Genomic DNA, 12617 nt, shown 5'->3' on the forward strand with positions numbered 1-12617 from the left:
TTTAATGATGATGTGCTATCGGTCTTGTTCTTATAGACCATACTGAAAAGTTGTTCTTCCCCAGCATTACTATGGGGTAAAACTGAGACAAGCTCTGCTACCTTCTGCAGGTAATAGAACCGGCTTGTAGTTGTTCCTGGTGTTACCATATGAGCAATATACCACCACAAAATGTCTACTCTGTAATGGAATACATATGTATCATCAATTGAACCATCAATGACCTTGGCTTCATTCCATGCCTTGTTACCAATGTCCCCATCACTTAAAGTCTGGTAATCACAAAATTCATCATATAATGCATCCATGTTTATATTGACAAAAAATGACTGGAACTTGGCAAGGAAGAACTCCACACACTCCCATTCAGCATCTAATCGTTTAGGAGTTGATCCATTTGGCATGGAACAGCACATCATTAGTCATTGGAAATTTCTTCAGAATATATTCAAGGGATGCTTTGAAATACTTTTCTGCAGCTTTGAAGACATTGTCATACTCTACTTGAGAAATGTCCCCTTGATTTAAAAGCCTTTGCAGGGTAAACTTGGTTGTTTCACCAAGATGAATTGACTTATTTGGTTTGAAGATCTCAGGATCTGTCAGATCAATTTCAGTGACATCTGTGTCTTACATGACATTTGCTTTAATAATACGATTTCCAAGTGTTCTGGCAAGTGCAGTGACCTTGTCATGAACTATATGTACCACTGGCTCATCAGATTGTAACAATTTGTTGAAGTCAGTGAACAATGAAATGGTGGCTTAGTTGAACATCAGGGCTATTTACTGCATCGCGCACTGTGCGAACGCAGTCTTAAATTGCTGTCTGTTTTTTTTTTGTGTGTTTTTTACGTTTTCGACCCGGTCTTCCTGGCCACGCAGGCCAACTAAGATACTTGTATTTTGAACTCGTTTGATTTCTTATTGAAATATTTTCGTGCTAAACACACTTCAAATAGTAATCTAAGCCTGGTAACCCCCACAAAAGAAATATTTTACTGAAACCAAAAATTGAAAAAGTTTGTTGTCGTGCGAACCAAAAGCAGGAAACTGCATGCACGATACACATCATATAAAATAACACGTACACGAGCCGCTGTGCATTGCCGATAGCGCAGGAAATCTAGACGTCTGTCGTTCGAGAAAATACGTACAGGTAATCATAATGCTGGATTCTCGTCTTGTCTTGTTTGATATGCTCACTCTGCATACACTAGCACACACTGATCATGGTAAACCTACACTAAAACGGGTTTACAGACAACGATCACATGAATCATAAAAGCCTTGTATGCCATGAAAGCCTTGTATGCTTTGAAAGCCTTGTATGCCATTCTATGCCATTTTTCAATCAAACCGCACCTTCCTTTCAAGGGTAAAAACGACCAAACCGATCTTATTGAATTTCAGTACAAACTGATTCCCAGAGTACATGATTCCAAACTCAGCCTTATTCACGTATATCGTTAGCTATACATATGCCTAGCACCACGGTTAATAGAATGTACATGGTTTGGAGACAAAATAAAAGTACATTACAACTCATTAACTATGTTATTGTCCACGTTTATGCAAAAAATGGTTCCTTTCTCGTCACGTGTCTATTGTATTTTAGCCAAACGTACCAATGGCATTCGTCTTGCTAAGCTCATCAACCTTGACTTGAAAAATATGTTAATTATAAGATTGCTATTGGTTTATCTGTGCAAAATACAATAGACATGTGATGCGAAAGGAACAATTTTTTGCATAAATGTGCCTCAACATAGTTAATGAGTTGTATTATAGTATTATATGGTCTCCAAACCATGTATATTTTATTAACTGTGCTAGCACCAATAATGCAGTTTTACCCCTATAATCTGTACAAAGTGCTCTATTTACTAGAAACCCTAAGAAAGAAACATTTTTCTAAAGGAATAAATATTGACAGGAAATGTATATATACATATATATATATATATATATATATATATATATATATATATATATATATTTATAGATATATAGATAGATATATATATATAGATATATAGATATATAGATATATAGACATATAGATATTATAGATATTATAGATATTATAGATATTATAGATATTATAGATATTATAGATATTATAGACATATAGACATATAGACATATAGACATATAGATATATAAACATATAGACATATAGATATATATAGATAGATATAGATAGATAGATATATATATATATAGATAGATATATAGATATAGATATATATAGATATATATAGATATATATAGATATATATATATATATATATATATATATATATATATATATATTATATATAGATATTATAGATATATAGATATATAGATATATAGATATATAGATATATAGATATATAGATATATAGATATATAGATAATATAGATAATATAGATAATATAGATAATATAGATAATATAGATAATATAGATAATATAGATAATATAGATAATATAGATATATAGATAATATAGATATATAGATAATATAGATAATATATATGATATAGTAATATAGATAATATAGATAATATAGATATATAGATAATATAGATAATATAGATAATATAGATAATATAGAATATAGATAATATAGATAATATAGATAATATAGATAATATAGATAATATAGATAATATAGATAATATAGATAATATAGATAATATAGATAATATAGATAATATAGATAATATAGATAATATAGATATATAGATATATAGATATATAGATATATAGATATAGATGGGAGAATTGAGCTATAACTCCTCTGTGCACAGTTTACTAGTGTTTAACTATCTCAAAATACAAAAACGGGAATAAAATAATGCCAAACGGCAATTTTTAAAGCATTTGAAGTTCACGTCGGGATAATGCCATTTTTATATTAGCGAAAAGGTATATATTTATTTCTTCAATTGGAATGAATAAAATGTATAATATTGCAGAATATACTAAAGAAATAATTTTTTTCATGTCTAGAAAATATTTTTTCCAGGTTTTTAGAAAACACCCCCTATTTTCCTGACAATCTTAAGGGGGGAGATGCCCGATTTTTCAAGCTGTTTTATAGGGTATTTTGGGATTAATAAGGATCACATAGTGTTTATTTTGCTCTATTTTGGACATTTGTAAAAAGGTTTCAGCGATTTTAGGATATTTTGTCCATGAAAGGTTAGAAAATATTATTTTTTCTCCGTATTTTACCTTTAAGAGTGAGTTTAATAACACACCTTATTAACTAACTAATTTACAGCAAATAAAATAGCTTGAACAGTTAGATTACGGGATTTATATTTGCTGTTTGTTTTCAAGGTTGGAGGATAACTGAGTAAATAAGCCAAATATGATATTGTTATCATAACCTCTGTTTTCTTTACTGTAGCAGAGGAATCAAAGACCTGTTTTAAATTGGCCATTTTATTCAGTAATCTGGTTGTTTATGTTAAGTGCTAGTTTTTAGGCTTGGCAGTTTCAAAGTAAGGAGGCCAAATAATTATAACATACCCCTCTGGTTGAATTTGGCACAGCCAATACATACTTAAGAATTTTGTGTGTATAATTGTATTACTGTATTCCATGGAATGGGAAGTTCTTGCTTGTCTGCATGTTATTAATAAATTGCTGGAAGAACAGTTTGCTTGCTCTCACCACATTGCTCAATAACCTGTGATCAGTCTCTAAAAATTAAATAAGGGTCTGATTACTCTGATATACTTTAAAAGGTTACATATGTTTTTATAATTGAGTGAGAATATGCTAGTACATTTGTGCATATCATTCATATCAACCTGATAATGGTAATGATGTGTTAATTTTGATAAATTGTACTGGTGGTCATTGCCTATAGTGCAATTAATTTCTAGAAAGTAAATAAGGATCTGATATGCATTAAAAAGTTGGTTTGTATTGCTAAGTGAGGATACAACTAGTATATTTGTGCATGTTATTGATATTAATCCAAATAGCAGCCCTTATATTCTATGCCGGGGGAAGTTTCTGCATGTTATTAACTAATTGCTGTAAGAACAACAAGCTGTAGATACATTAGGGTGATAATGACTTCTTTTGTTGAATTGTATTATGGCTATTAATATAACCTGCAAACGACCTCTAGAAAGTAAATAAGGGTCTTAGGTACAGTGTACATAAAAAAGCAAATAATATAAATAATATATTCTGTGGAAGGGATTTCTTGCTTGTGCACAGCTCATTTGATGTGGCTACTACAGAATAGTAGTGACCTGTTTTAATAAGTTATGGGGTTGCCATTAATCTGGGGGTAACTTGTATGATATTGTTAATTTCTAGTTTGGTCATAGCATGCCATCAGTCTTGAGAAATAAAGGGGTGAAAATAAAGGGCTGATGTACCTAAAAGAATTATATTTGTATATTAAAGAGTAGATACATATTCTAGTATACCTATAAGTGTATATCAATCCTACAACAACCCCTTATTCTATGGAGCAATACATTCTTGGAGAACAGCTTGCTTGCTGTGGCTACAGTAAAATATTGATGCCCTGTTTTATTAAACTTTATGATTTTGATAACTTGTAGGGTGGTCATAACATGTAATCAGTCTTTAGAAAGTAAATATGGGCTGATACTAGTGTATGTATGCATATCAACCCAGCAGCAGTCTTTTGATTCTGTGGAGAGGGGTTTTATTAGCATGTCACATCAAATTTTAGTATTATCTCTTAGTGGTCTTAGACTAGGTTAGGAATGTTCTATAATATTTTTGCCTTTTAGTAAATTTTGACTGGTTGTACTTTATATTTATATCAACTTAGTTTTAATTTTTCTAAAGCACACTTGCCTCCTATACCTGGGAGTACTTGTTTTATATAACTCAGTTGCAACAAAGCAACTTTGGTGTTGGTAGTATTTAAGAAAATTAGGGCTTAATGTTTGATCTGAATATTGTGTAGCAGAATTCTGCTATAACAGTTTTTTTGTTTTTCAGCCACCTGCTTATTGACTAGTCTTCACTCTATGGTCAGGGAGTATTATTTTGTTTTATTTATGTTTATAAGCTCTTTCTCCCTGTGTAAGTAATGTACTCGTGTATAGGATTTAGGTTTGAGATACTTTGTATCTGGCTTTAATTCGGTCGGAAAACATATAACATGTAATTTCAGTATGGATAATGTGGACCTTAGTAAGTGATAACAACATATTTATGGCACACAATTTGGATATTAGGACCAAACCAATAGCGTTAAAATATAGAAAACACCTAAGTACTGTACAGTACGTGTTCAAATTTCAAGCAATGTTGAAAATCTCCGAACAAGTCTGATTTTCCGCTTCGCTGGTCCAAAATCTCGCACACTGGGACTGTATATAATTTTACATTTATTCAGCAATCAACACTTCACGACAATTCTCGCTCTAATACACAACTAACTTACAACAATACTTTTAACCAAACAATGATGCATTTCCCTGACGCATCTTTTACCGAACCACAGGATGTTTTTCTGTGGTTTTTGCTCCACTGCAACCCACATTTGCGTCCGTTTACGTTATTATTGGTTTCCCGGTTGCTACAATGTGCTACCTCGAACCTTCATTTCCTATGTTATAATTATTATACTACACTGTACTATTAACATTACAAAACAATTCCTTTAACAATACATATACAATTTATGGCGTAACACTATCTCTGCGCATACTATGTAAATGACTATTTACGTATGATTGGTGTGCTCAACCATGCGTTAACTAAATTCCACAACAAGCAAACCTGTTTGCTATTTTGCGCTGTTAGCTAAAAGCTCCGATTAAATGCGTGACTTGATTATCTTAATTACACACAAATATGTTTTAGTAGGGCATACTAAGTCTATAAGGTAGTCTAAAACTATGGTAGTTGGAAAAGAGTTCATTTCCGAAATGTAGCTAATATCTTTGAATGAAGAATAAACAAGTTTGTTATTTTCTGTTCCTATAGCTAGTTATAAGTTCCAATCAGTTGCATAAGTTAGCTGGTTACCCATCGTAAATAACATAGCTGTATAGCGAAATACGCAAATTGTGGTAGCCCACGCTAAATGAATTGCTAAAATCTATTTTAAACAGGATGCCGCTTTTAACACATTACCAAGCCTATGTTAATTAATGACTTGTTAATTGTTTATTATTATATTTGTGCACATAAGCTAACACAAAATTCAGTTTCTATTTGTTAAATATTTGTTTTAACATTTATAATGCTTATATATTAGTAAATTTAACTGTGTTTGCAAACTTTAAACGTATTTACATAAACCACAGGAGGGAGAAGACGCGTAGTTTGTAATTTGTAAATATAAGCCTGCGACATACAATCAATTAGCACATCCTTGACCCTGCGTCTTATCTGTAATTTAAAATGGTATAGACATTTCTATACGTGCGTGTATGCACGGAAAAGTTAAATCTTTATAAATTTACATTGCTGGTAAACATAGCTCCGCAAATACGCAGTTGATGATTCGTTTGATTTTAGATTTTTCCGCACTCTGCTGTTTTGTACAATGTACAATTTTATGCACTTGCAATGACCTAATGAAATTTCGGCGCACTTATTGTATTTATGTTGACCTTTGTAAGTAAGGAGTAGAAATATTTGTCCTATAAGGATTTAAAACAGATATTAGCATACAGTAAACCTAAAAAAAGAAGCAAATTAGTTCTTTTTGTTGCTAGTTCGTGTTAGGTCACATCGAACACCAAAATTAACAGCCCCTCAACCTAGAGCATATATGCCCGTATGCGCTATCGCCTCCCTATATCCCATGCACTAGATTGTTATTTCATTTAACAGTTTTATTAAGCATCAATAACATGTCCGTTATTTTCGGTTCCTGGTCAATTGCGTAGGTTGGTTGACCATTCAAAAGCTAGAAGAATGTTTCAGCAGTAAATACGCAATTTGTGGTAGTTTCATTAAATCCGTTACGTAAGCATTAGTTTGCAGATCTTGCCTATAAAATCCCGTTAAATTTTTGTTTATTTCAGTTCTTTAATGTAGATCTATATGAGTACATAAAATTGTGTGTTGGAAACCTTGGATTATTTAACAGCTTATTTAATTGGAGCATTCTAACTCATCTGAAAGAGAAGCTATCCTGATTGCAAGTCAAAGTGAGTATACATGTATAATAGTTTTGTTTATTTCATCATCTTTATTTATTCACATGCTAGTAATTTGCGCTATTTTACAATTATCGATTTTCAATGCATAATTTATATGATATAACTCCAGTATATTCTTCAAATTTGCGTGATTTACGTAGCTTGCATGGTATATACGAAAGTTAGTTACTATTTATACTTGTCGAATTCTTGTTTCAACACTTTGGGTACCTATGTATATGTCTTTTATACTAAATTATGCATCATAGGTTATATAATACTGCCCTGAGATGCAGTTTGTGAATTGAGTATTGAATTGTGACTTGACGTCAATTAGCACATGCTTTACCATGCGTCTTTAACTGTAATTGAGATTTAATTAATTGGTATGTGTGTGCATGGAAAAGTTGAAATTTTAAAAGTTAAGTTATAAAGATTGCTACTAAACATAGTTCTGATCATTATATACGCTAATTATGTCATTACATTTCCCTTTCTTAGCACGCCAAAAGCACGCAATAAATTTAGAGAGTCCAGTTAAGGCAATACGCCCGTGAATTTTAAAAAGGTTTAAGTTGCTATTTGCCGGGCCAGTTTATTTTCTGATTCACATGAGGCGGGCAAGCCCGGTAGCGGTTTTAGGCGGATATTTTTTGTTAATTTTTGAAATGTATATTGTGCTCTTTTGGTTTGCAAAATACGTATAAAATTATTACTTAATATGCCATAATTTGAAGTTATATTCAATCAAACAGGTTAACGTTTTTTTTAATTTAACTTTCGTCTGTCTATTTTGTTTTTAAATTAATCAGGCCCTTGCGTATATGCTTTGAGTGACTGTAACAAGTACGATCGTACTATACAGGGTGTCCCAAAAAAAACGAAAACTATTGAAATCACTCATTGTTAAAATTTGAATGTCGTGTTCACGAATTTCAGCCCGTGGGGATTTAATGCAACTTATAAAATGCTAAATGCTTTGTGTTGCTAGAGAAAGGGGACATGTCGAAGGTCATGGTTTTTCAGTGAGATGCACATTTAAATATTGTTATCCATATTTGTAAATCGTAAATATTGTTAATAAATATCATTTTTGCGAACAAGCAAATTTGACTGCATCATATGCATGCATAAAAATGCTTATGGCAACCCCGATTTATACACTTGTGGGCCCAACAGAGTGCTTAGGCATTCAAACTCTAACAATGGCATTGTTATGGGTGATTTCAATAGTTTTCGTTTTTTTTGGGACACCCTGTAGTGGACGAGGAACTGCATAACCGAGTTTAATTTCTGAACTGCATTGTATTTATAACATTGGAGAGGACAATGTATTTCTAATCGTTTCCGTTTACTTATACAGGGTGTCCCAAAAAAAACGAAAACTATTGAAATCACTCATTGTTAAAATTTGAATGCCGTGTGCACGAATTTCAGCCCGTGGGGGTTTAATGCAACTTATAAAATGCTAAATGCTTTGTGTTGCTAGAGAAAGGGGACATGTCGAAGGACATCCATATTTGTAAATTGTAAATATTGTTGATAAATATCCTTTTTGCGAACAAGCTAATTTGACTGCATCATATGCATGCATAAAAATGCTTATGGCAACCCCGATTTATACACTTGTGGGCCCAACAGAGTGCTTAGGCATTCAAACTCTAACAATTGCATTGTTATGGGTGATTTCAATAGTTTTCGTTTTTTTTGGGACACCCTGTATATAGGCTGAATATTAATGATATGTATATATTATTTGCTGCAAATATATCAAGAATTGCTTGTAACTTGCTTCAAAGGTCAAAAGTAAAAATTCCAACTCGGTCAATCGATGCGGAATATTGCTTACAATAATTGTGCCAAGTTTCATTCCGATCAAACAAGTAATGCTAGAGCCTAAGGGTTTTTTTAAAGAGCGTCGCCCTTTAACAACAACAACAAAAACAACAACAACAAGATTAGCAGCGGTTAGGGACCAGTTCCTGGTCCAAAAAGTATGGCAATTATAGCAGTTTAGTCATGGTGATATTGTTGTTATAATTACAGGTACCAATGAGTGGTAAAGGGATTTCGTGTTTTAATGCGAATTTTTCTTTCAAAAAAGATTGGAGCAATAGGCACCAGATATTGGCTCTTTTGTTGAAAATCGCTAATGTGGTAAATGTGAGTATTCATCGCCGCCATAAATCATACAATGCTGAATATGAGCAGGGTTTTATACAACTGAATGTTGATGATTAAGTGGTCTAAACTTGTTAGGATTATGTAATTTATTTTTCATTGCTTTCAAACATAGTTTGACCTCATATGAGTTCAGAAACTGTGTTGATTTCTTAGGATGCTGACGGTAAATATTCAGATGATTGGGAAGACATTGAAAATGAAAGAAAGGTTCAAATTATGATTGAAATACCTGAACTGGTATGTTGTGAAATAAAAGCTTGTTTGATTCATTGTAGTTATTTACTTCAGCACCTTTTTGAAAAATATTGTAAAGTTCTGTACAACTGATTCTGTTATATTCTAAAAATACTCAGTTATTCAATTGCCTTTTTCACTGTAAAAACTTCTTCCAGACTAAGAGCCTGATTAAGAGAGCATTGACATCCAAGAATATTTTGTCCATTTTTTAGTTAAAATCTACTTGCAAGGATGAGGTGAATAGATTTTTGAATGATATTGAAGAGTTACTGAATGAAAACGTTGCCATAAAGCCAGAAAATACAGAGCAAAAATGTGATAACCTAAACCTGGTATGTTAATTTGTTCATTCACATAACCGTTAGAAGAAAAATATTTAATAAGTATAGTTAGTTCCCGAAACAACTCAGTTCAGAGCACTGTGAGAAGGTAAAAATGGAAAAATTTAAATGAATATTTTTGCACAAAGTGATGACTAGTATATTTTTATTTCCTAGTTACCTTAAACTTGTACACAAATTTCCACAATTTAGTTATTTCTTTCACAAATCTTCTACTCTTTATAGGAGTAATGGAACCGGAGCAATGTACATCATCCGCACCCACTGAGAGTGAGAAGCGCTCTCACAAATCTTCGTCATCCCCACATAAAGGGTCATGTAAGAAGGGGAGACCTAAACATACATGCCCTTTTCCTGATTGCCATTCTTCAGTCGTCCATCTCCCACGGCACATGAGGAAATGTCATGGATGGAGCCCCAGAAAAGCCCACTCTGTTCTAAATTCGTTTAGTCTAAGAAAGCAAAAAGCTGAATCAAAAAGGAAAACAAAACGTGTTTATAAAAGTGTTATTTGTCCAATTGACGAATGTACTTCAATTGTTAAAAGAATTCACAACCATTTAACTGATGTACATGGGATTAAGAGAGGCAGCAAATTCTATAAGAAATGCCTACAAAATGCTGTATGTCATGATGTGGAAGCCCTAAGTTTAGCTGAGTCATTTGAATCATTTAGCAGTGATGGCAGTGTTTCATCTTCGCAGATGTACAGGCCTCCAGCAAAAAAAACAAAAAGCGAATCCCATGCCATGCACTCTCCTAGTCTATACGATACTGTTTATAATAGTGGAGGAAGCAGTGACGAAGGATCCAGAAATTCTGAAATAAGCGTTGATGAAGCACAACTTCGTGAGAACACAATTACTCCTGTGGTTTTCGATGAGAGCTTGCAAAAGATTTTTGACAAATTTGAATATTGGTTAAAAGGGGCAGATGGTGGGAAAAAAAATTATCGTTCTGCAGTACAATGCAGAAGACAAGTCAAATTAGTTGTCAATTATATCGATAGTTCAAACCCATCTTTAAACAATATTTTGCATAAAACAACACTCCGTGAAAATTGGCTAAATAAATTTGACCATGAAAAACAGCCTGGAACTGTGAAATCATATCTTGGTTCATTGAATCAATTTTATGGGTTTTTAAAATGCGAAAATATAGATGTCAATACTTCAGTAGAAAGGTTAACCAGTCTTTCAGACCAAGTGAGACTATGGGCTAGGTCATTCAGAAAACAAAGCAAGCAACGTTTTTGGGAAAAACGCATGGATGACATTGAGGCAATAAGAACCCCCCAGCAAATTCAACAATTTGACACTTCGGAAGTTGCTAGGGAGGCCATTCGTCTGCTTGGAGAATACCAAGATAAAGAAGAACCACCAAGCCAGCCTGAGTATACTGCTGTAAGAGACTACCTCTTAACTGTCCTGTGTATCAACAATGGCAGCAGATCTGGAACACTAGCAAACATGACTCTTGGTGAGTTTAAAAGATCCACGAAAGAGGATGAAAGTTTCATTGTGAGAGTGCGGGACCACAAGACACTATCTTCTCATGGCCCTGTGAATGTTATTTTTAATGCATCTCTTTACAGATATACTAAAATTTACATTCAGAAATTCAGAAATCGTTTGGCAGATGTTAACACAGATAAAGATTCGCCAGTTTTTTTAACTTCTAACCAAAAGAAAATGAAGTCATCGCAAGTTGGTGCCCAGATGGGATCGTGTTGGGGGAAAGTTTTTGAGAAAGAAACGTCTATGGGAGGAGCAACTGCCTTCAGAAAAGCTGCTGTATCCGCAGTTCATGAGCAGAATGAGGATTTACGTGGGGACTTAGCGGACCTTATGGTTCATAAGCAATCAACAGCTGATCGTTACTATCTCTTAAAAAATAAAGGGAAATCTGCTGTAAGAACTTCAAATGAACTGGCAAAGATAATGAGGTCATCTGGTCAAGCTAATATGGAAGAAAACACAGACACTCTTCAGGTGGAAAATCCAGAACAAAGGCACAAATGGACACCAAGTGAAATTTTGGAATTAGGATCTGCGTTTTCTGAACATATAAAGCGGAAGTCAATAACGTTAAGGCAGGTTAAAGAAATCACTAAAGGAATACCTATTCTACGATGTATATCCCGAAAAAAATTTGTGACAAAATTCGCTCATACTTTGGGACAGATGAATCGGGAAGTGAGAAGTCACCATCCTTGCCGGGTGAAATGGAATCTTGTCAAGAGCGTATGGAGCGTGCTGGTCTAATACAACCAAATGTTAACAATGGTATGTTAAAACTTTTTTGGGAATTGATGATAAGATCATCTGTTTACATGAAATATCTAGGTTAGTTATACTTGATCAAAAGGAAGCTCTAAAGGGATGAACAAATACTTGTCCCAGGGATACTTTTCTAAAATTTAAAGATCAATGCAGTGAGACTCAATTGAGTATGATACCTAGTGGTATATCTTTGCAATTTCTAGTATACTCTAAAAAAGTTCCCATCTGATTTCTCTTACAGATATTACAGATTCAGTTTCACAAGACAATGATATTAGCAAAGGAAGTGGTATGTACACTAACTGTAATAAGTAGGATTATTATAGAAATTTTATATGTACATTTTCCCTTGAATAATTGAACTAACACTTATATTTTAGAAATTACAAACAACCCAGATGAAGATCTTCCTAAAACTTGTGACA

General features: G+C 33.1%; 1 long non-coding RNA gene across 1 annotated transcript; it reads left to right on the top strand.

The window, feature by feature from the left end:
- Positions 1-3161: 3161 nt before the first annotated feature.
- On the top strand, positions 3162-9278 carry LOC114530774. The gene is made up of 3 exons (XR_003687790.1): positions 3162-3192; positions 4990-7157; positions 9195-9278. It is a non-coding gene; the product is annotated as an uncharacterized LOC114530774 (long non-coding RNA).
- The last annotated feature ends 3339 nt before the right edge of the window (positions 9279-12617 follow it).

The sequence above is a fragment of the Dendronephthya gigantea genome, unplaced genomic scaffold, assembly GCF_004324835.1.
Source record: "Dendronephthya gigantea isolate DGI-Jeju-01 unplaced genomic scaffold, DenGig_1.0 000066F, whole genome shotgun sequence".
NCBI classification, from domain to species: domain Eukaryota; kingdom Metazoa; phylum Cnidaria; class Anthozoa; order Malacalcyonacea; family Nephtheidae; genus Dendronephthya; species Dendronephthya gigantea.